The 20,695-nt window shown below is 39.3% G+C and overlaps 1 pseudogene; it reads left to right on the top strand.

Annotated features, from left to right (window-relative positions):
- The first annotated feature begins 18,220 nt into the window (after positions 1–18,220).
- Positions 18,221–20,155, top strand: LOC148215138 (uncharacterized; annotated as a pseudogene).
- The last annotated feature ends 540 nt before the right edge of the window (positions 20,156–20,695 follow it).

The raw sequence follows: 20,695 nt of genomic DNA, 5'->3' as shown, positions 1-20,695 counted from the left end.
AAACAAACTAAAATTATACATTGGGTTCTGCTCCCGCAAGAACTTGATATATTGCCTCAGGCCCTATTTAATGCCAACTGAAATCACGCAGGCAAGATTTGGCAATATAGTAAAATAAGACAGCAATAAGCAGTTAACAGCTAGATTTCTCTGGCATACATGGTGAAGCAAACTCATTCAAATGGATAAAGTTTTCTTTATGAATACATATGAATGATATTATACCTGCCAGGTTCCTTTCTGGAAAATACAGCTGCAACTGTCCACCACAAATTTATCTTTATTTTTTAAATGTATGCCCCAGACTTTCTGTAGCAATTAGCATTTCTAGGCTGCTTACTGGCAGAATAAAATTACTGTATTATTTCCTCACCTCACCCACCCCACCTGCCATCCCATATGCCAAATAGTCGTCTTCAGCCTGGCACTCTTCTGATGTGTTGGAGTGACTCGAATGGACTAGACTTCTGGGAATGCTGCAGACTGTAGCTTCAACACATTTAAAAGACACCAGATACTTCCTTAGAACTATAATAGCAAAATAGCAGCACAGCGCAGATTATGGACATAAAAAAACTCACAAGAAGTTAAAAGTCACAGAAATATTAAACAAACAAACAAAACCTAAGCAAAACAAAGGAAGAAGAGTTTATTTGACTGGTGTTAGGCATCAGATGAGTCTCCCTCTGGAGGTCATGCCACCAGCGTGCTTCCAGCACCAAACAATAGTGAGGGAAGGATTTATCTTTCAGTTTTCTTCGTTCCTCATTTTGTATTTCAGCCATTTTCCACTTCATCATGAATTCTTTTAGCTCACAAACAACGGTGTATGTTTAGGTACATTTTCCCTCATACCTGTGTTTTTGTATGTACTTTTTTATAAGCACTTTTCCCAATTGTTATCCTTTTATTTCCATTTCACACACATATTACACTCATATATATATGAGAATGAATTTAGTATGCATTTTTATTGGAAAATTGCTTAATAAAAATCTGAACAGCGTGAATATAAAACACAGACTGAGAACTTATATTTGGCAGTAGTATGAGAATTGGACAAATTTTATAGCATGAAAAAGTCCATATCTCAGGGCAGGCCCAACTGTGAAGCTGTTTGGAAAATCTCAGCCTGATTGTCACTAGCCACTGTTTGTTTTGTGTCAGGAGAGGTATCCTTTTGTCCCAGCAGTTCACACATTGCAGGAAGCCTATATTGCCTATATTATGGCTTAAAAGGATGTGTGAACCCTGCCATTGCTTGAATATGATGGGGCATCAATAGTGTCAGTCCTTAAAAGAGATTCCCTCAAGGTTCTTGGATACTCTACTTACTTATAGAGATTTGAATCAATATTTCTTATTAAGGACTCCCCATTTCATGAGATAGCATTCTTGTAGTTGGTACCCGTTGGCTTTTTAATGGTATTTTTATGATTCTTTCATGTAATGGGAGATGCTCCAGTACGACAATGACTAGCATTTAAACAAGAAAGATTTCAAAACATGCTCCCTGAAGTATTTTTTCTAGTAAAGTAAATTTAGTATGGCAAAACTCTGCGCTGCAGAACATCTGTTCAAACATTGTCAGAAGCGGGAAACCTCCATTTAAAATAATAATTAAAAGATCTGGGTATTATTAAACATTAAGCCATGCTTGCTGAAGCAAGCTCAGCCATTGTTACAGCATTTCCTTTAAACAAATAAAGGGTTTTGCTGCAGTGTGCCTGAATAGCTTGATTCACATGCATTTTGTTATCCCACTAATGTACCTGTTTTTGTAATACTCTTATACTGGCCAAATCAGCAGCAAATTTAGGCATCCTGCTTTTTGTGACTTTGTCTAAAAAAACAGTTCTCCACCCTTCTCAGTTAGCTTTGACATTTTAAACTCCTGTCATCATTTATCTCTCATCAAACTTCTATTGTATATTTGCTGTAATCTTGGAATGGAGGAATGTTCTGAATTTCAAAGACATGGCTGCTGAGGTAAAAAGGAAAGCCCCACAATTCAACTCACTTCTTTTAAACAGGTTTTCTGCTTTCCATACTTGTGATTCAGATGCTCTTTTTAGTAGTTGGGGTACAATTTTCTCTGGATGATTGATTGATTGAGGTTTCATTCATGGACTGGATTTAGACCCATCTTTCCTGCTTGAGCTCTTGGGAAGGTATGCATTGTACTCCTTCCTCCAATATTTCTCCACATTAATACATCTGTGAGGAAAGCTGGCTTCTCATGAATCCAAAGTCACTTGGTGAGCTTTGCTAACTGAAAGTGGACCTGATCCTAGGACTTACTGGTTGTAATCCAGCACCTTAACCACTGCATCTCACTGGTTCTCTCATAAGAACTGAACAACACATTATTTTTCTACTTATCAAATTAAAGAGCATGTTGGAACTTATAATTCCTAATTTTCTAGTTACAAACCTTGGAAACCTTTACCTGCAGATAGATGTTTTGCCTGAAGTTCAGCAAAAAGTGATACTCCTCTCTCTTTACATCAAGATTCATTGTACCTCTTAAAGAAACATTTTATTTTATTTTATTTTATTTTATTTTATTTGGTAGAGCAAACATAATCCAAGCTATAATGGCATCTGCCTTTTTTCCCCTACAGACTGGCTATACTGGCCATCAAGTTCCAAAGAACTGAAGTAGGACCAGAGATAACATAAAATTCAGTATTTCCGATGGGTCAATATATATATTGCCTCACCTGCTTTCAAGCAAAAATACTTACACAAAGAATTACGTACACAATCTGATCTTAAGCCTGTTGTGCAGATCCAGAAGGAATAGCTGTGTGGCTATGACACCCCAGCCCCATATCTTATGTCTGGAATGGCTGCCTCACTTGGCCTAAAGGTAGGGCTGGCACTGGCATAGGGCAAAGCCAGTTCACCACAATAATATACAATCTAAAGTCCTTAAGCCCCCATAAAATTATGCCAGCAGAAAATTTGCTGCCCTGATTGCTGATCCAAATTCTGCCACAATAATGAGACCAGTGATTGATGCTGCCATTATTGTTTTAATGTTAAAATAGACTAGTGAAAAAAACTGATTGATGGATTCCTCTCACTTCCAAGTGTGCTGGTGGGAAAACCTTAACATGGGTGGTGCAGGACTGGATGAAAGCAGCTTCATGACTGGAACAGTATGTTTAGCCACCTCTCAAGATGACTGACTGCAAGGCAAAAGTGTTCCTCTCCTATGACCTGTCATTTGGGCTATTTCTGATCATGGCTGTAATACCCTTCTGAAAGAGCAATAAATCTGTGTTCAGAAATAGCCTGGCTGAAAGATTGCAGGCACAGAGCGGATAAAGTGGAAGGGAACAATAATTAATGAGCATCATCCTCAGTTACTGCTTCAATGGAATGGCAGTGCTGACATAGAATTCAGTTCTGTCCCTACAGCTGACAGCACCTAGAAGTAGCCATGGAGCTTGAATGGAGTAGTAAAAATAACTCCACATCCCAAAATAATAATAATAAAAAGAAGCAAAAAGCATAGCCATGTACATACAACCTTTGTTGTCAGAAGTAGGAAAAAGCCTGCAATACATCCAACGGTGTCAGAACCAACAATCATATGGTAGCTGGTAGAGGCTAGCTGTGTTTCCTGGTTTAAATTAATTTTTGTGCAGCACAGTTCTAGCACAAAAGCCAGAGCTGAAAGGAACAAGATGCCTTTTAAAAAAGACAAATACAGGCTATTACATGTAGGGAAAAAATGTAGGAAACACATACAAGGTGTCCCCATTCATGGCTTGGAAATACTACATCTGAGAAGGACTTGATATGACCATTGACAACAAAGTGAACTTGAATCAGCAGCATGAGAAAGCTGCTATAACAGAGGTTCCTAAACTTTTTGCCTCCTTTTAGTGTAATCTTAATGTACACAGCTCCCCTAAAAATCCAAACACCAAAATGAACACAAATAAACAATGAAAACAATACAATAAAACTTTGGGAAAGGTGGGTTTATTGTAATAATGTAACTAAAAAGTTCTTCACACCTTGCCTGGATGCTGTCTATACCTCCCCAAGGGAGGTATACCTCACAGTTTGGGAAGCCTTGTTCTAGAAGATCTAATGCAGTTCTATGCATTAGAGGAAGCATTGTATCAAAGACATGTGACATCATTATTCCTCTCTACTCTGCACAGGTGAGACCATACCTGGAGTACTTCAAAATTTCTAGAAGGATGTTGACAGGCTAGAGAGAGTTCAAAGAAGAGCAATTACAGTAATAAAGGGGCTCGAGGACATGCTGCATGAGGATAGGCTGAAGCAACTTGGTATGATATGTCTGGAGAAAAGAAGACTGAGGAGCTAAAGGGAAGCTTTAGGAAACATAGTCAAGAACTATTTTTCATGGCCATTGAAACTAGGACCAGAACTAATGGGTATAACTTAAAGAACAGTAGAACTAGCTAGGCTCTTGCCAAGGCCCTCAGAACAGTAAAGGACACAATGACACTCCTGCACACACCCATACGCAATGCCAACCCTCCTATTCTTTTCTTTGAATTGGCAGTAACAGCATTTGCCATCTCTGAAAGGCTTTCCCACTTGCACCTGATCATGCCCCAGCCATTCTTTGTTCTGCTATGTCCTTCATCTCATCTCATCTCATCTCATCTCATCTCATCTCATCTCATCTCATCTCATCTCATCTCATCTCATCTCATCTCATCTCATCTCATCTCAGCCCAGCCCAGCCCAGCCCAGCCCAGCCCAGCCCAGCCCAGCCCAGCCCAGCCCAGCCCAGCCCAGCCCAGCCCAGCGACAACTTGCTTGTTCTTAGCTCTTTCAGTGTAAAAATAGTGTTTTCCTCTTTAAGGAGGGCACAAGCCCTGGAATTTTTGCTTTGAGTGCAATCTGAATACTTTACTGACCACATCAGTATCAAATGAACTCCCACAAGGGCTGGGATTAGCCTGCCACCTATGGACTACTATAAACCATTTTCCCATTCCTGTTGTCCCTAGAGTTTGTATGGAAAGCATCTAGGCCCTGTTCAGGCCTGGGTCAACCTGAACAGCAGCTGGCCAGATGAGGCAGTGTGTGTGTGTGTGTGAGTTGCACATTGAAGTGGGAGTGAGGACTGGTTCCAGCTCTGTTGCTTTACAGAGAAACTCTCTGGGTGTACCTGTCAGCTGTTGTTTGAGTTGTTTTTGCACACAGGTTAAGCATTCTTCTGGAATAGCTAAAGTGCTATACTGGAACAGGATTAAACTCTCAGCAAATAGTTGGCCCCCTCTGAATGCATCCACACTTGTACAAAAACCAGAGCAAGTTTTTATAGACAGCTAAACTGGCTTGCTTGGCCATCCGTCAACACTCGACTCCTCCCAAGGCCTATTCCTATCCCATATTGGGTAGAATGATTGATAGATAGTTTCCCACCACTTGGTGATGCTTGTAGGAAGGGAGAGGCATAAAGTTGGAGAAAGACACCGAAACCTGTACAGTGGTCTGTAGAGTGTAAATATGGACAGCACCATCTGCCGCCATTGTGCTTGTGGCAGGCTAGGAAGCACCAGTGCAGGCAACAATTGCAGTCTGGTATAATTTTCTGCTGGTTCCATGACTGGTTGATAGCAGTTTATCTTGGCCACAACCTTATACTTATAGCTATATGGATTAATTTCATATGCGTTTGTGACAGCATAGAAATAAAGAGGTGTAACCATTCAGCATTTTGTTCTGCTGTCCTCCAAATCTTGAAGCCAGATACAGTAGAGGTTTGAGTTTCACTACCCCTACCAATCCCCATAAGCCTATCCACAGCAACCGCAAAGTGCCCCCATCATCGTTGCTCTGATGCAAGGAGATCCACGGCTGAACTGATGTGCACCATCTCCACTTGAACACTAGGGGAGCATTAACTGGCATTAGGTTCAAACTCATATGAAATTAATCCATATAGCAGTCACATGTGACTGCTCCATCTCACCATGGGTTTCTCAGTTTTCTTGGCAATTTCAGCAAAACTCAATCCATTGGTGTAAAAAGAGCTTGAAAGCCATCCTGCTAATTTTGTGTGTCTCAGAAAATAAAGGTCCATTTATTTTTTATTTATCAGCAAATATGTTTAATATACAGTACTCATATTGTACTGTATATTAAATACAGTACAGGATAGGGAAGGACAGAATGTTTGTGAGGGAGGGCCATCTTAGATGCCAAAATAACTTGCCTTGCCTTGATTGCTACAGCTGATACACAGGTTCAGGCAGTGAAATATCTTGGGCTAGCTCTGCCTCAGGTGACTTCTAACTTGCCAGCTCTGGACAGAGAGCTAGGGCCATCTGCAGCAATGGTCACTGGCTCCAAAATGGCAGGTGTGACCAGGTAAGCGAAGCCCCACCCCTTTTGACATGCGTGCAATGCATGTGCTGCACATTATAAAGGGGCAAAGTTTTGATTGCCCAGTCACATCTGCCATTTTGAAGCCAGTAATTATTGCTGTGGGCATCTGTGCAAGAGCTGGGTGAAAACAACATGATTCTCTGTCTTACGCTTTTGTCTGATGATTTATGCTATACTGCATAAATATTATTTATTTATGCAGTATAGCATATATCATAAATACATAAATATTTATGCTATTTATGCTATACTTTACTGATGTTCTTACAGTTTAGTGCATTTAGCATTTGAGGGCAGTGAGAAGACTGTAACTTACAGAATCATTGGATATTTAATAAAGCAGAACTTTATCTGTTGTAGTGCTGATTTGTTCTTTTCAAGGAAATGTTATTTTCTGAAGGATTGCAGTTGCGTTTTTGTGTGTGCTGAGGCCTGTCTTACTTAAATGGATTTCTGTAGATGAATTGCAGCCAGTGGAAGTTCAAATATGAATGTGTTAGCACCAGAAGATTTAGTTAGGGTTCTTTCCTAATATTGGTGCTATTTTTTATTCCCTTTATTCTAAATTCAGATTCCATGTACCCATTTCTAAAGTTTCAAAGGGATGCAATAGAGTTCTTAAAATTTAAGGAATTTATTACATTATGATTGAAGCGTTATCTTAAGAACCTTTCTTTTTTTCATTTCTCAAATACAATGTATTGCTCTGACTTTTTTCTAATGATGAAAAGAAGGAAGGAAAAGAATATAAAGCAGTAGAGAGGTACAAAGGAGAACACAAGAAGCATCCAAAGCTATTGCAGTAAATAGATAGGAGGATTAGATACTACGTTCTCAGGCATTTGGCAGTGCAGAGGCTCTTAAGACAAGAAACTTTTACATTTGAACCAATTCAGAAAGCTAATTTCTTTTGTTGACCATGCCTAGGAAGTCTTCCAGTCCTGAATTTTCACAGGATTCCTTGAAAGTTTCACTTTGGTCTTAAGAAGATTTCACCTACAAGTGGCTCTTCTTTTCTGCTAGATCCAAACAAGATTCTTTATTTTCTATGAAGATTAATTTAGATTTTCCATTGCAAAGGCATACATGCCTCAGTCACATGATCCTTGTCCTTTTGAAAACTAGGTAAAGTCTATAAAGAGGCAGCTGCATTCCAGCCCCTTTGAACAGTGTCTCTTATATACAAGGAGAATGACTAATCTGTCCTGCAAACACTAGTGGAGACTTATAATCAGCACTGAAGGAGGCTGTGCTGGGAATGAATGTATCAGGGTACCTCAGGCTGTGTCTCCTAGAGTTGGGCTTTGCTCAATACTGGCTGTCCTTTAAATATGAACTGTACCTAAAATGTAATAACTTCTTATTTAAGTTACTTTGAGGTTTTCTTTTCCTATAAAAGTGTGTGAATACATAAAGGTGAAGTCACATTTTCATCTTTATCATATCATGAATAGGGGATCATCAAAATACCATTTCTTGCCACTTCTATTTGATAAGATAAAGGCTTGCTTTTGTGTGACATGATATTGGCAAAGCATTTTACAACAACTGCACATGAATCATAGAGAAGTCATGAGGTATCTTGCAAATGTCATTCCTTTGTATTAATTATTTCATACATTTTGCACCTCTCCAGTGGTTGGAGATAAGAGGAATTGTTATCCAGTATGGTCTGAACTGCATTAGCTGATGGTGGCTGGCTCACAGGAAAGTCAGCAAAGAGGTGACATAAAATACACATACTGTACTTGGATTTTGTATGGGCCAAACTTCTAAATAAAGGTCTGTAAATGAAATATAATAGGTTGTGTTCCTGAATTGAGGCCAGTAGCGGTTACCCTGCTTCTCAGAGAAAATTGTCTATCACCAATCTGCACAGTGAGGGACTCTGAATTTATAAAGGAAGCAATTTGAAAAGCAGTGTAGTATTGTGAATATAAGTGGAACAATACAATTTTCAGGCATGAAACAAGGTTAATTAGTAGCCTAAAGTATTTATATTAGTTTAGGGCAGAGTATTCCAAACGTTTCAGATTCCAGCTGAATTGAATTAGTACTTTATCCTTTGAATGAAAGAATCAGTAAGATTTGCTGATGGAAGCCAAGTTCCCATCTGCTCTACCTGAACATTATGGATCCCCTGAGGCCTTCAATAAAATACTTTGGAACTATGAGTCAAAAAAAGTCCCTCCCCAAAGCAGGACTGTGCCCCAAATGCTCACCTGTTATTGTATAGGGTAAGTTGCACTGCCCAGGACAAAGTTGAAAATGTGCCTTGAATTCCCCCAGAAGAAGATTATGCTTCATGCCTAATCTCATAATGCAGCATATCAGATTAAAAAGGCAGTGATTGAACTACATGTACATTAATTATTCCTGCATACTTTGAGGTAAAATGTGAGAAGGGTCTAGTTTTCCAGCCTTTATACTTTATACATTATTGAAAACTCTTTTGTTAAGCACTTAGTTGTGTGCTAATGGCACCCAGAAACATGGAAATAATATAGTGGCAAAATCAGTGGCCTTGTGCCATGCAGACTGAGAATCAGAGGTGTCCTCAGGAGGCAGGTATGGCCGCCATGTGCAGAGGCCCCTGCTGAGAATTAAAAGGACTGAAGTCCAACATAGCAGGAGGCACTTGGTTGGAAAGCAACAATACAAACAAACCTGTTTCAGCTGGGGTGGGGTCATGGAGTACACCCTCCTTTTGCATAAATATATTCAGTGAACTCCTCTTCACTGAATGACAATGACTGGGCTATTATCTTGTGTGCAGTTGAGGACAACATGATTCTGATCGGTATCTCACTTACTTACTGGAAAACAAAAGTAACTCTAATTCCTTTCCCCCTTTACTAATTTTACATATGGCTGTTCATTCCTAACCATGATGATACCAGGGTGAGGACACCTGCACATGATGTTGTGACCCAAGTGTTGCTCTTTTATACTTGCATGGAGTTTTATCACAGCGTATTTCATCCCCTGACCCCCTCTTGTTTCCTCCTGCGGATGGCTGTGCAAGGGCGGATTTCTGTAATCATATTAGGCACAACAGTATTACACAGTGTGCATATACATACAGTTGAAAATGACAACGGTACACATCATTCCAAATACCAATGCTATAAATTGAAAAGGTGTGGATGGGCAGAGATATTTCTTATTTAGGTTATTCCACCAATAAGTTGAAAGTGAGCACTTAAATAAATAAAATACCCTGGGGTGAGAAAACTGATACTGGAGTCAATAAGGCAGCACTAAATGAAAAGGAATTTTCAGCAAAGGAAAGGATGGAGGCACTGCTCATTTTCATGGGGCTGCATTTCTAAGGTTTCACTTTTGTACATGGGTTGAGAGAGAAAGGCAAAGAACATCTCAAGACCTTCCAGTAATTTTTTTTTCTATCTAGTTTGCCTTGTTCTAAGATCTCACAGGAAGGTGATTGAGAATGAATTTTCATCTTATTTTGGTTTGATTAGCTTTATGGATTAAATCCTATTTTGCTCTTAGTGTCATTTGCCCGGCTTTTGGCAATAGGATTGGTCTAAGTATGTAATGTGATTAAGCTAAGGATCATTTCATTTAAGAGAAAATCCTGTTTCTTCAGGAAGTAGAGCTCTAAGCAAATAAAAACCATAGTGATAACATCATAACCTATGACTCCAGAGTGTCAGCAGACCACCTGAAAGAAACAGCTTTGGTTAATAAAGGTGGAAATATGGCACTTAAAAAGCAATAAGAGCATGAATGGTAATGTGATAGTGTGTGCATTGGGGAAACTATATTTTTGTAGCAAAAAGTGGCAACTGAAACTCAAGGAGGCACTAGGGTTGTTATCTAAATGAGAGGGCAACTGATTCAGATAATGATTCTTCATGAACAGTTGAGAGATCAGGCTCAGCTCTAGTGTCCCCCACTGCCTGCTTGCTACCCCACAGCCTATCCTGCTCCCTTTCCACCATTGACCTGTAGCAGTCTTGATAGACAGGGGAGTTGATCTGCACATCTACAGCCATCCTTTGGGGTCTCTGAGTGCAGAAACATAGGAAAGTGTCTGTGGGTCCATCAGGGATGCTAGTGTGGCTGGCATGTGTTCTTCCAGCTCAAAAGGCATAGAAATGCACTGCAGGGCTTCAGCCTGGAAGATTTCTGTGAGTAGCAGTGTGGAGAAACCAACTAATGCCAAGTCCTCCTTCAGTTTGCAAGTGAAAGACAAAGTGATAGTTTAACCAGGTAGTGAAAGGCAGCTCTTTCATCTAGTCACCATCCCACTCATGAGCTTCTTTTGGGCTCCTCATGCTCCAGGCACTCTCCTGTCTATGGGGTGGGCTGCCTGTGAGTCCCTTCCCATAGAAGCCCTCCCATCACCTACTTTGCTTGCAAAGGACAAGCAAATTTCCCAAGGCAAGGAACCTCTTCTCAGGCTATCATCACAAAATTCTGGAGCAATTCTTGCAAAATGAGGAGAAGCCCTGATATTGTTCAGAGGTGTTGCTTGGCAAAATAGTACCCAGTGAAGCTTGATGATGTCGTGAATTTGTCTTTATCCCAGGGATAGGAAATGTGACCCTCAGCCTAACTTTGTGCAGCCCTGTTATAATTTCAAAATTTCTCTGAAAATCATCAGTTCTGCCTTCTAGTAACAATGAGCTGTCCCTAGCAGCCTACCAGATGAGGAATAAAGAAGAGGAAAGGGCAGATGAAAGGTTGTCCAACACAGAAAGAGGTAGGAAGAGGTAGAGCAAAGTGATCTATACAAAATTAGACCTGAAACAGGTGGCCCCATCCAATCTTTTTACACCCCCAGCGCTGGCTTCTGGCCATTAGCAAGTTACTCTGAAAGAAGATAAGCCTTGAAAGAAAGACTCTTCCCCACACAAGCTTTACACATTTATTGTTTTCTAAGTGGGATCAATTTGGCATGCACTGCCTCAGTGTTGAGGACTGATGTAATGGCTTCCTTTTGGAATTATTCCTCAGGGAATGTTACATTAGAATTCAGGCTCCATCTGGGATTCTTCAGAAAAAAATGATAAGCAGCTCTCTACTTACATATGCTAAGTGTAGTTGAACATTTTCCCAAATGTGAAAATCAGCAAATTTTCAGAATGCAATAAGAAGGAAGTTTGTTTATTTTTAAGCAGAGTTTAAATGTGGCCATAACTTATGAGAGAAAAAAGTTAGCAATTATATTTAGCCCTTCTTCCTAACACCCACATATCCAATAACACTCATAACTAAGGAGGTATGGAAAAATTGAAATGAGAAAAACAAATTAGAAGTTTTGCAGAGCTGGGATGATTTGTTTGGGAATCCTCCCAACCCCTCCCATCCTTGACCTCAGTTCTGGATAAGTCCCAGCGATTGTAACATCCCTGGGCCCTCACCACCCACCCCCATCCTGCAATCTATGAGCTGTTTGTGAGGCACCATATCTCTGCCTTTCCATCATTCTTGTTAATTGCACCTTCTGCTGACTAAGTGATGAGCTGGGAGGCAGGAAGCATGACTGGCAGTCAGTTTGTCCAATGAAGAAGCAAAGTCTGGGAGGAATGTACAGTATTTGAAAGGCACTGCCTTCCAATGTGGAGGCAAGAGCTAGGAAAAGAAGCCAGTTCCTGGCAGTTGCACATTTATCACCTGCTTGCACTGCACCTCCAGCGCAAGGACACGGTTAATGCCCTGAGAGTGCTGGAGGGCCTCCAGAATGAAATGCAAAATGTTCCTGTGGGATGGAGGCTATTAATATCTGATTCAATACTTATATCTGATATTCCTCTGTGGAAATCATTACAAAGTCACTTTCATGGAAGAAAATCTTATAAATGGGGAAGCCTTAAAAGCATACATGTCATGCAGAGTTAAGATTGGCTTTGTTTTAAATTAGCACCTACTATGAATGAGACTTATGCTGACTGTAAAATAGATATTCCACTTGCCTTCTAGTTCTGCCCTTCATTTTTAGAAAAACAAATGTAACCACAGCTCTGAATCACTTCTTAGGGTTACATAAGAAAACCCTTTGTGAATCTAAAGGCCTGTTCCACAGAAATACTCTCTTTGTTCTTGTGACTTCTCCTCAGCCAAATGACTGCCAAGAACTGCTACTGTACTATATTCTAGGTTAGGAGAAGCAGTTTCAAAAGCTTTTGCCTATTATGATCTGTAAGCCCTGGGAATCCTATTCTCTGTATAATGTGACATCCTGGTTTTGAGGCTTACAAAGGTAGCTGGGCTCAGCATTTTCTGAGTCACTGATATTATTGACAGGGAAGAAGTGGATAGGATTTATCTACATGTTCTGTAGATTTTCAAGAGTAGTGTTGTAGGCCAGGCCCTGGAACTGAAATCACAGATCACTGGTACTTTGTCCAGGTAATTGCAGTGAAAGGCTTTTTGAAGTAACACTCACTGAGTCATGTCACGGAACTAATCAGGAATCATTCATACATAGAATAGATAGCAATGTGTGTTGAACTTCTATTTTTGCTTTACTTTTCCTTTTTTTAAAAAAAAAATCTCCATAGCCAGTTACATATTGTATACACATTGACTACAGTATATTTAAACAATCTTTAACATAATCCTTTGTTGATCTTTTTGTTTTCAATTCTTTATAGGTTCCAGGTGATCACTGAATTAAGACTAAATCCAGTTTAGGGACTGTTGCTTTGAGATAACAGTTTTTGACTAGCAAGCCCTGCCCAGTGAGTCTGTTTGCTCCAATGGAGAGAAGACAAAGGAGTGAGACATAATCTGATGTTATAAAATAATTTCTAAAAAGCAAGTTGTTTATGGATGAGGCTGTTCTTCAGCTTAAGGCCTGGGTCCAATGACCTTCCTATCCTTGATTATAGCCACTGAGCCCAGAGCTGCATAAAGCACCTGCCAGACAATTGAAAGGAGGGACCACAATATACCTTGGAAATAGGCACATGTTGGTTAAGTAAGAGAATGTGGACAGATAGGTAAAGGAAAAGAAGAGCTGCTAAGGAAGAAGAGAAGTTTTTTGCTTCTGGAGTACTCTGCAGGATAGGAAATATTTCTAAGCCTTAGGGACAGAAGATGTGCAAGCAGTATTACAAGAACAGCTGCTCATACATTATTTGATTATAAAATCACATCAGATATTTTAAATCTGACATTGAGATATTTATCTTACCTGGAACTATGAAAATACTGTAGCAATAATTGTATTTCCATTTTAAATTAATGTGCTCCTTTCAATATATGTAATTTGCTTTTAGTTTTTCTCTATTTCTGCTTTGTCTTTTTTAAGTACAGGTATGTATTTGTTTACATAATTTGTTTTTGTTTCTTATAAACTTTTAAAATAAAGTATGCATGCTTATACCCTATGCTTTAGAACATCTTTCCTATGGAGGTCTGGTCTATCCTTCCCTCCTGGGGTTCAGGAGATAGTTAAAGACTGGGTTTTTCATCAAGCCCAGGAATAAGGCATATTATATTTTCTGTAACGCATTAGTGGACTCATGACTTTGTACCTTTTTTTTTTTAAGTTGTCTCTTTCAATGTTGTTGGGATTTATTTATTTGTTTGTTTATTTGTTTGTTTTTTAGGGTGGGTTTATTGACTGATTGACTGAAGGGGTTCTTTTTATGATGTTTTTGACTGTTAGGTGCTCAGAGCCATTGGAAATTGGCAGCACCCAAATAAATGAGTAAATACATAAATGCATGCATCTATTCATTCGTTCATTTATTCACACACAAATAACCAGACATTTCCTATCTGCTATAACCATCTAGGTGCCAAACTAACTGCTAAGCTCAAAAGAGAAACATTTTTGCCATTTTCTATTCTGTCTCTTGGACTTTTAAGTAAATATCAATGTTTCTTTTTTTTACACAAGCACTTATACTTTTATAGAAATGAACATTAAGCAGGCATTTTATCAATAACAGAAAGTAATAAAGCTGTTTAAGCCATAGTGTGGAAATGGCATTTACAGAGAGTGGTAGAATTAACTATAGATGCTCATGATCACGTGTATACAAATTTTTGTTTTTATTATGTAACCCTGAAGTGAGAAAGAATTAAGGAGGTTCTGGGTGTAACTTTTTATGATTTAAAAACTATATCAGTTGATGAGTGTGTGTATGTATAATAATGTACTGATGTTTTGTATAATTTTTTTTCATGCATTTATCTGCTCCTGGCAGTACATGAACATCTACATTTATCCCAGAAGGGATTCTTTATATTAAAAACTATGTTTGAGGAAAATTATGGTAAAAGTAATCTTTCACTTCGTAAGTCTCTTTTTTACAATGTATCCCTCCCACTAAATTCAATTATCTATGTAGATCTATCTATCATCTAAGTAATCAAATATAGAATCTATGTGATTCTAAAATGTTTCCGTGTTTGCTGAAGAAGAGTTATTGTACATGATGATATCCAGAGCTTCACTGCCTGTTCACAATGATACGAAGATATGCTCTGGAAAATGTAGTTCCTGCTTCTTTAATATTCTCTATTTCCTTTTGTCCTAACCTTCACACTCCCAAGAGCTTAATAGCTCTTAGTCAGCTTGGTGGTTCCAGTATCCCCCTTCTTCCTTATGGCAGACATATGTCTTCCGACTTTCAGGGCTGTTGCACATAAGACCCCCTCATTTATAATCTACTCAGAAAGGTTGCTGAGGCCAGGCTAAACATGGCTTCTCAAGTTAAATAAAAAAGTTATACAAAGCACTTGTGTAGCCTCATCTAGATTTCAAAGTCCAGGCTGTATGGAAGTGAGAATATCAAAATCCTTCCGCATGTTGCTGAATACTGGGCAAACATTTGGAAAAGATCAAGTCAGAACTATCTAAATCATTTAATAAAATCAGCTACATAAAATCACTAATAAAGTCTAATGATAAAGACTTGGATAGAAAGTCTGAAATTCCAGCTATACTCTGAAAATAAAAAATTGTTCCCATACTGCTTTCTTTTTTGTGTGACTTTACTAGCCACTGGAGTGGAAGTGTCCTGTTTCACTGGAACACCACAAAAGATGTTTGGCACCAATCTCAAAGGCGAAGTGATCTGCCATGCTTTAATTTTGCTTTACATTTTCCAGGGTAGTATATTGATCTCTCAAGTCTCAAGTCACTGAGACCATGGTAAACAGAAGAACTTTCCTCGTGTAAATACAGATTCTTTTTTAATAATACAAAGTTGTGAAAGTTTGTGGCCAACAGTACAACTTATACATTCAGTTATGTATGATGTAAGTAAAATGAGAAGACTCATAATATAATAATTTTTGTAATAATGTTGGTAAAGAATGATTGTGAAGATCCTATTTATTTTCAGTGGAATTTGAGATACACCCTTAAGAATCTCAGTGCTATCTGTTATTACTAATGTAATTTTTTAAACTGCTGCTTGTACAAAAGCACCTCAGAGACATTTGCAAAATATAAAATAAACAAATAGAAAACTATGTGTTAAAAATGAAATAAAAACCACATGGAATAAAAAGGAATGAGGCAGAAAACAAGAACAGAAATAAAATACATTTCTCCAACATTAATACAGAGAAGGCTTGGATGAAAAGACAGGTCTTCCACGGGTATCCCAAAGATGGAACAGTAAGACAAACTTAACTGGAAAGATCATCCAGAGGGTAGATGCCATTAGAGAGAAAACTCACCTTTAAGCAAATGCAAGAGAGCACTGTATAGTCCTTGACATAGAGAGGGAAACTTAGGTAAGGAACAGTAAAGGAGGTCCATCAGATAATCTGGACCCAAGTTGTTTTGTGCCTTAATTATCATAGGCAAATCCACGAGCCCAGCTTGGGGCTTAACTAGTGGGGCTTAACTAGTCGTCAGTGGTGTTGATTTAACAGAGGTCGGACATTGGGTTCTTGGTGTTCTTTGAACTAGGTTGTTTTCCTGCAGATGTTTTGTTACCAGGCATGGATTGACTTTGCGTGTTTGGGAGGAGTTTCACCTGAAGCAAACTCAAAAACTCAGTAATCAAAGAAGAAAAAACAGGACTAATCTACAACATACAGTGTAAAAACTGTAACAGTAGGTAGGACTGATAGGCAGCAGACTGTCAGAATGCATCCATGAACATTAAACGTCAATCAGAAGACATGATAAAAATTCCTTCATCTCCCAACACATAGACTAATTTAACCATATTTTTAACCATTGAGAAACTGGGAAAAATTTTAGATCAAGCCAAATGCCAAAATGCTAGGAAATTTCTGGAAGCTTGGCATTCTGACAAATCAGCTACCAACAGACACATAGAGATAAACCAATCTGCATACCATTTAAAAGATATTAACCCCTAGTTGAAGCAGGAAACAAACAACCCAGAGCACATTCTCTCCATCAACCAATGCCCAGATCAGCAGGAAACAAACACTCGATATACTGTACAATCAGAGAACAAAGAATACCCTAATCAAGGAACCATTAAGGAAGTAACCACACCCCAAGCAAGACTAAAAGAGCAAACTACTGTATATAAACAACCAGCAAAGCTCACTTTCCCATGCACTGATGATGTTACCTAGCCTGGTACCAAAACCTCCACAGGTAAACAACAAGCTTGGAGAACCCACAGTTAAATGCTGGGCTACATATTTTCTATACTACATATTTTCTTATTATGAAAGGTAGAATGTTCAGCAACCTGACCACATTCTATGCCAGCTACAGCTTCTAAACAGGTGCAAGATAGTTCTAAATAAAATGCTTCATAGTAATAAAATGTGTGGTTACTGATATGCGGACAACAGTAGTTAGAATGACCCTATCCATGAATGGGCTTACTTGATGTACCAAAGCAGGTAAAGGTGCTGTGGCTGCCTATCTCACAAGAAGTGACTCTGGGCAGTGTACAGCAATTGAATAAAACAATAAATATATAAAAACAATCATTATTAAAAAAATAAAACAATCACTATTAAAAATACAAAAAGCCCTTGGACATACCTACTATAAAGCAAAAACAAAAATACAAAAAGCCCTTGGATGTACGTACACTGTCAGGTTGCCCCATTATGAGAATGAGCCACCAGCTATTTCTGGAGGAACAGACAACATCATCTACTCGCCCCCAGCCCATGGTGAATGCAACCCTTGTTTATGCTGCCTTGTTCTGTGTTGAAAGTATGGGTTTTGTGCTTTGTACTGGTTCAAGCATCGCTGCCTGGTTTGCCTGCTGCATTTTATTTTATTCTAGGAAATGCTCTGTGCTCCTGGGTAGTGGCAGAACCCTCCCCTTTCTACCTGGGTCCCTGGTTGTCATCCTGTAGTTTTCTAACCTCTGCTGCAGCTACTGTTGCTAATGATGTTCTAGTAGCATAGTGATTATAACCCTTGTTTGACATGCAGAGAGTCATTGGAATCATCATCATCATCATCATCATCATCATCATCATCGCCTTGGGTGTAATCCCAAAACAACTGGGGCACCACCTGAAGACCATCAACACTGACAAAATCACCATCAGTCAATTGCAAAAGGCAGCTTTACTTGGAACAGCTTACATCCTGTGACAATACCTTTAACACCATCAAACAACAACATCTCTCTATCCAAGGTCATTGGGAAGGACCCGATAGGTGGATAAAAATGCCAAATCCAATCTGAACATCTAGCTGACTGTGTGACCAACAATAATGTGAGAAAATTGTTAATACATCCAAAGAGTGAGAAAATTGTTAAAGACAAAATTGAATGGTGGAAACACCATCAATACCTGGGCCATAATTGTTGTACAATAGATTGCTGGAATTATTAACTGGACACAAGCTGAACTGGATAGTTTGGACTGTAAAACAAGAAAACTCATGAGTATTCACTATGTGTTACATCCCTGTAGTGATATTGATAAATTATACCTGCCCTGCAGAAGTGGAGGCAGAGGTTTACTTCAAGTCAAACAAACTGTTGAAGAAGAAAAGCATGCATTGGCTGATTATGTAAAAGACAGTCAAGAACAAGCACTGATGCAAGTTAAAATCTTGAACTTACTGAATGTATAGGAAACAAAATGTGAATATTGAAATCTATATACTAAAACTCTTGTGTCTATAACCTTCAATTAGGTGAAATGGTGCATCATAGGGCAGCAAATTTTGAACCAAGGTACCTCAAATGGGCTAACTTACAGAATGTGTCCAAAATCCAGGATCCATTACTCCCGTGGGATTGAAATTTGGGAAATTTGTGGCTGCTTCAGCACTACTGTGCTGCTGCACTGCCACAGTCAGCCCAGGTCACATGATTGTCCTGGGCATATCCCCAACCTCTTTCCCACTTCCCTCTGTCCCCTGCATCCAATCGGTTGGCGGCAAGGCCCGATGGGCAAGTTGCAATTGGCTGCTTTGGAAACGAGGCTGAAATTTGAAATCTCTTAATGGCTGTGAGCATTGAAGGAAGGATGAGGGAATGACTTGCATGCCTGCTGGCAAGGTAGGGCTAGCTGGGGGGCACTGGTGGTCAACAGGTGAGCCCTCTTCCTCCCTCGAAGGAGAGGTCTTTGGGGACATGCTGGAATGGGGAGCGGGGATCCAGTTTTCCTCACAGTCCACAGCTCTCTTTGTTCTACCTCTCCCCCAGCAAAGCAGCAGGCAGTTCCACAGGTCAGTGAAGGAGAAGGGGGAGGCTTTATGGAGCTCTCCTGAGCTTTGTGAGGGGAGGGCAAATGACATAAACCTATATTATATGTAGGAAGGAAGGAAGGAAGGAAGGAAGGAAGGAAGGAAGGAAGGAAGGAAGGAAGGAAGGAAGGAAGGAAGGAAGGAGGAAAGGAAGGAGGAAAGGAAGGAAGGAAGATTTCTGTTGCTCCCTGCCAGCTTCCCACAAGCAAAATCAGTGGGGAAACCAGCAGCAAGTTGCTCATACTCCCACTGCTTTTTTGCCCTTAGTTATTCTATTTCTGTGTTTAGGTAAGGAAATATCTCTGAGACAATGACTCAACGGGTCACGGGTTGTCTAATAATAATAACATGAATAGAATTCTGGCAAGGAAAAGCATTACATGGTCAATTTCTACAAAAGATTGAAGGTAAAGTAGATAAGGATAAAACATGGCAGTGGCTTATAACTAGAACATGAAAAAAAGAAACTGAAGGCTTGATTTTGGCTGCTCAAGAGCAAGCTATTCGAACCAATGCAATCAAGGCCAGAACTGAAAAAACATCAAATGATTCAAAGTGCAGATTGTGCAAAGAAGTAGAAAAAGCAGTAGATCATGTACTCAGCTCATGCAAGAAGATCACACAAACTGACTATAAACAACAACATAACACAGCCACCAAAATAATTCACTGGAACATCTGTAAAAATTATCATCTGCCAGTAATGAAAAATTGGTGGGAACATATAGTTGAAAAATTAATAGAAAAAGAGCAGATTAAAATGCTGTGGGATTTCCGAATACAAACTGATAAAGTTCTGGCACCTAACACACCAGATTTAACTGTGGCTGAAAAGAAGAAGGTTTGGATAATTGATATGGCAATACCAGAGGAAAGTAGCATAGAAGAAAAGAATTGGAGAAAGCCACAAAATATCAAGATCTGAAAACCAAAGTTGAAAGATTATGGCATAAACCAGCAGTGGTGGTCTCAATGGTTATCAGCACACTGGGTGCCATACCAAAAAACCTTGGACAGCACTTAGAAAATCTGCGCATTGACAAAATTCCCATCTGTCAATTACAAAAGGCCACACTGCTTGGATCTGCACATATACTATGCCGATACATTATGACATCCTAGGGTCTTGGGAAGAACTCGATGCAAAATGAAGGCCAGCAGCAGCTAAAGAGCTGGCAGCTGTGATTTCATGTTGTAAAATAATAATATTAATATTAATATTAATATTAATAATAATAATATCTTTCCCTAAGCTACCTACTTTTCCATTGTATGTATGTGTGTGTGCGTATGTTTTTAAATAAGTCCACTGGTGCACCTTTTCATAATTTTTCCAGTCACTTATTCATCTGGGCTAACTGGGAACTGGGGTAAAAATTAACTTCAGATGACTGGCAAAGAAAGTTGAGAGAGCACAACAGCAGAGGAAATGTCCATTGGGGTGTCCTGGTAACTGGAAATCTGGACTGAACATCTGGCAATTGTCTGCTGAAATACCCCAGTCAGGAAATAATTTTCTTAAGCTAGTTTAGCATCCAGTCGGTGTAAGTACAGGGCAAGAGCATCTTCAAGGTGTGGTGGGATCTGCAGCCAATTTGCAGTACTAGATGGAATAGGTTTAAGCCATAATACAGATTTTGACTGAATTTTAAGAAGAATGTG

This window comes from Python bivittatus, unplaced genomic scaffold, assembly GCF_059951505.1.
Source record: "Python bivittatus isolate LINGU-HERP-01145 unplaced genomic scaffold, Pbiv_v1 ctg000350_np1212, whole genome shotgun sequence".
In the NCBI taxonomy this organism is placed as follows: domain Eukaryota; kingdom Metazoa; phylum Chordata; class Lepidosauria; order Squamata; family Pythonidae; genus Python; species Python bivittatus.
Note: the sequence above shows the minus strand (reverse complement) of the source record. Positions and strands in the feature narration are given on the sequence as shown.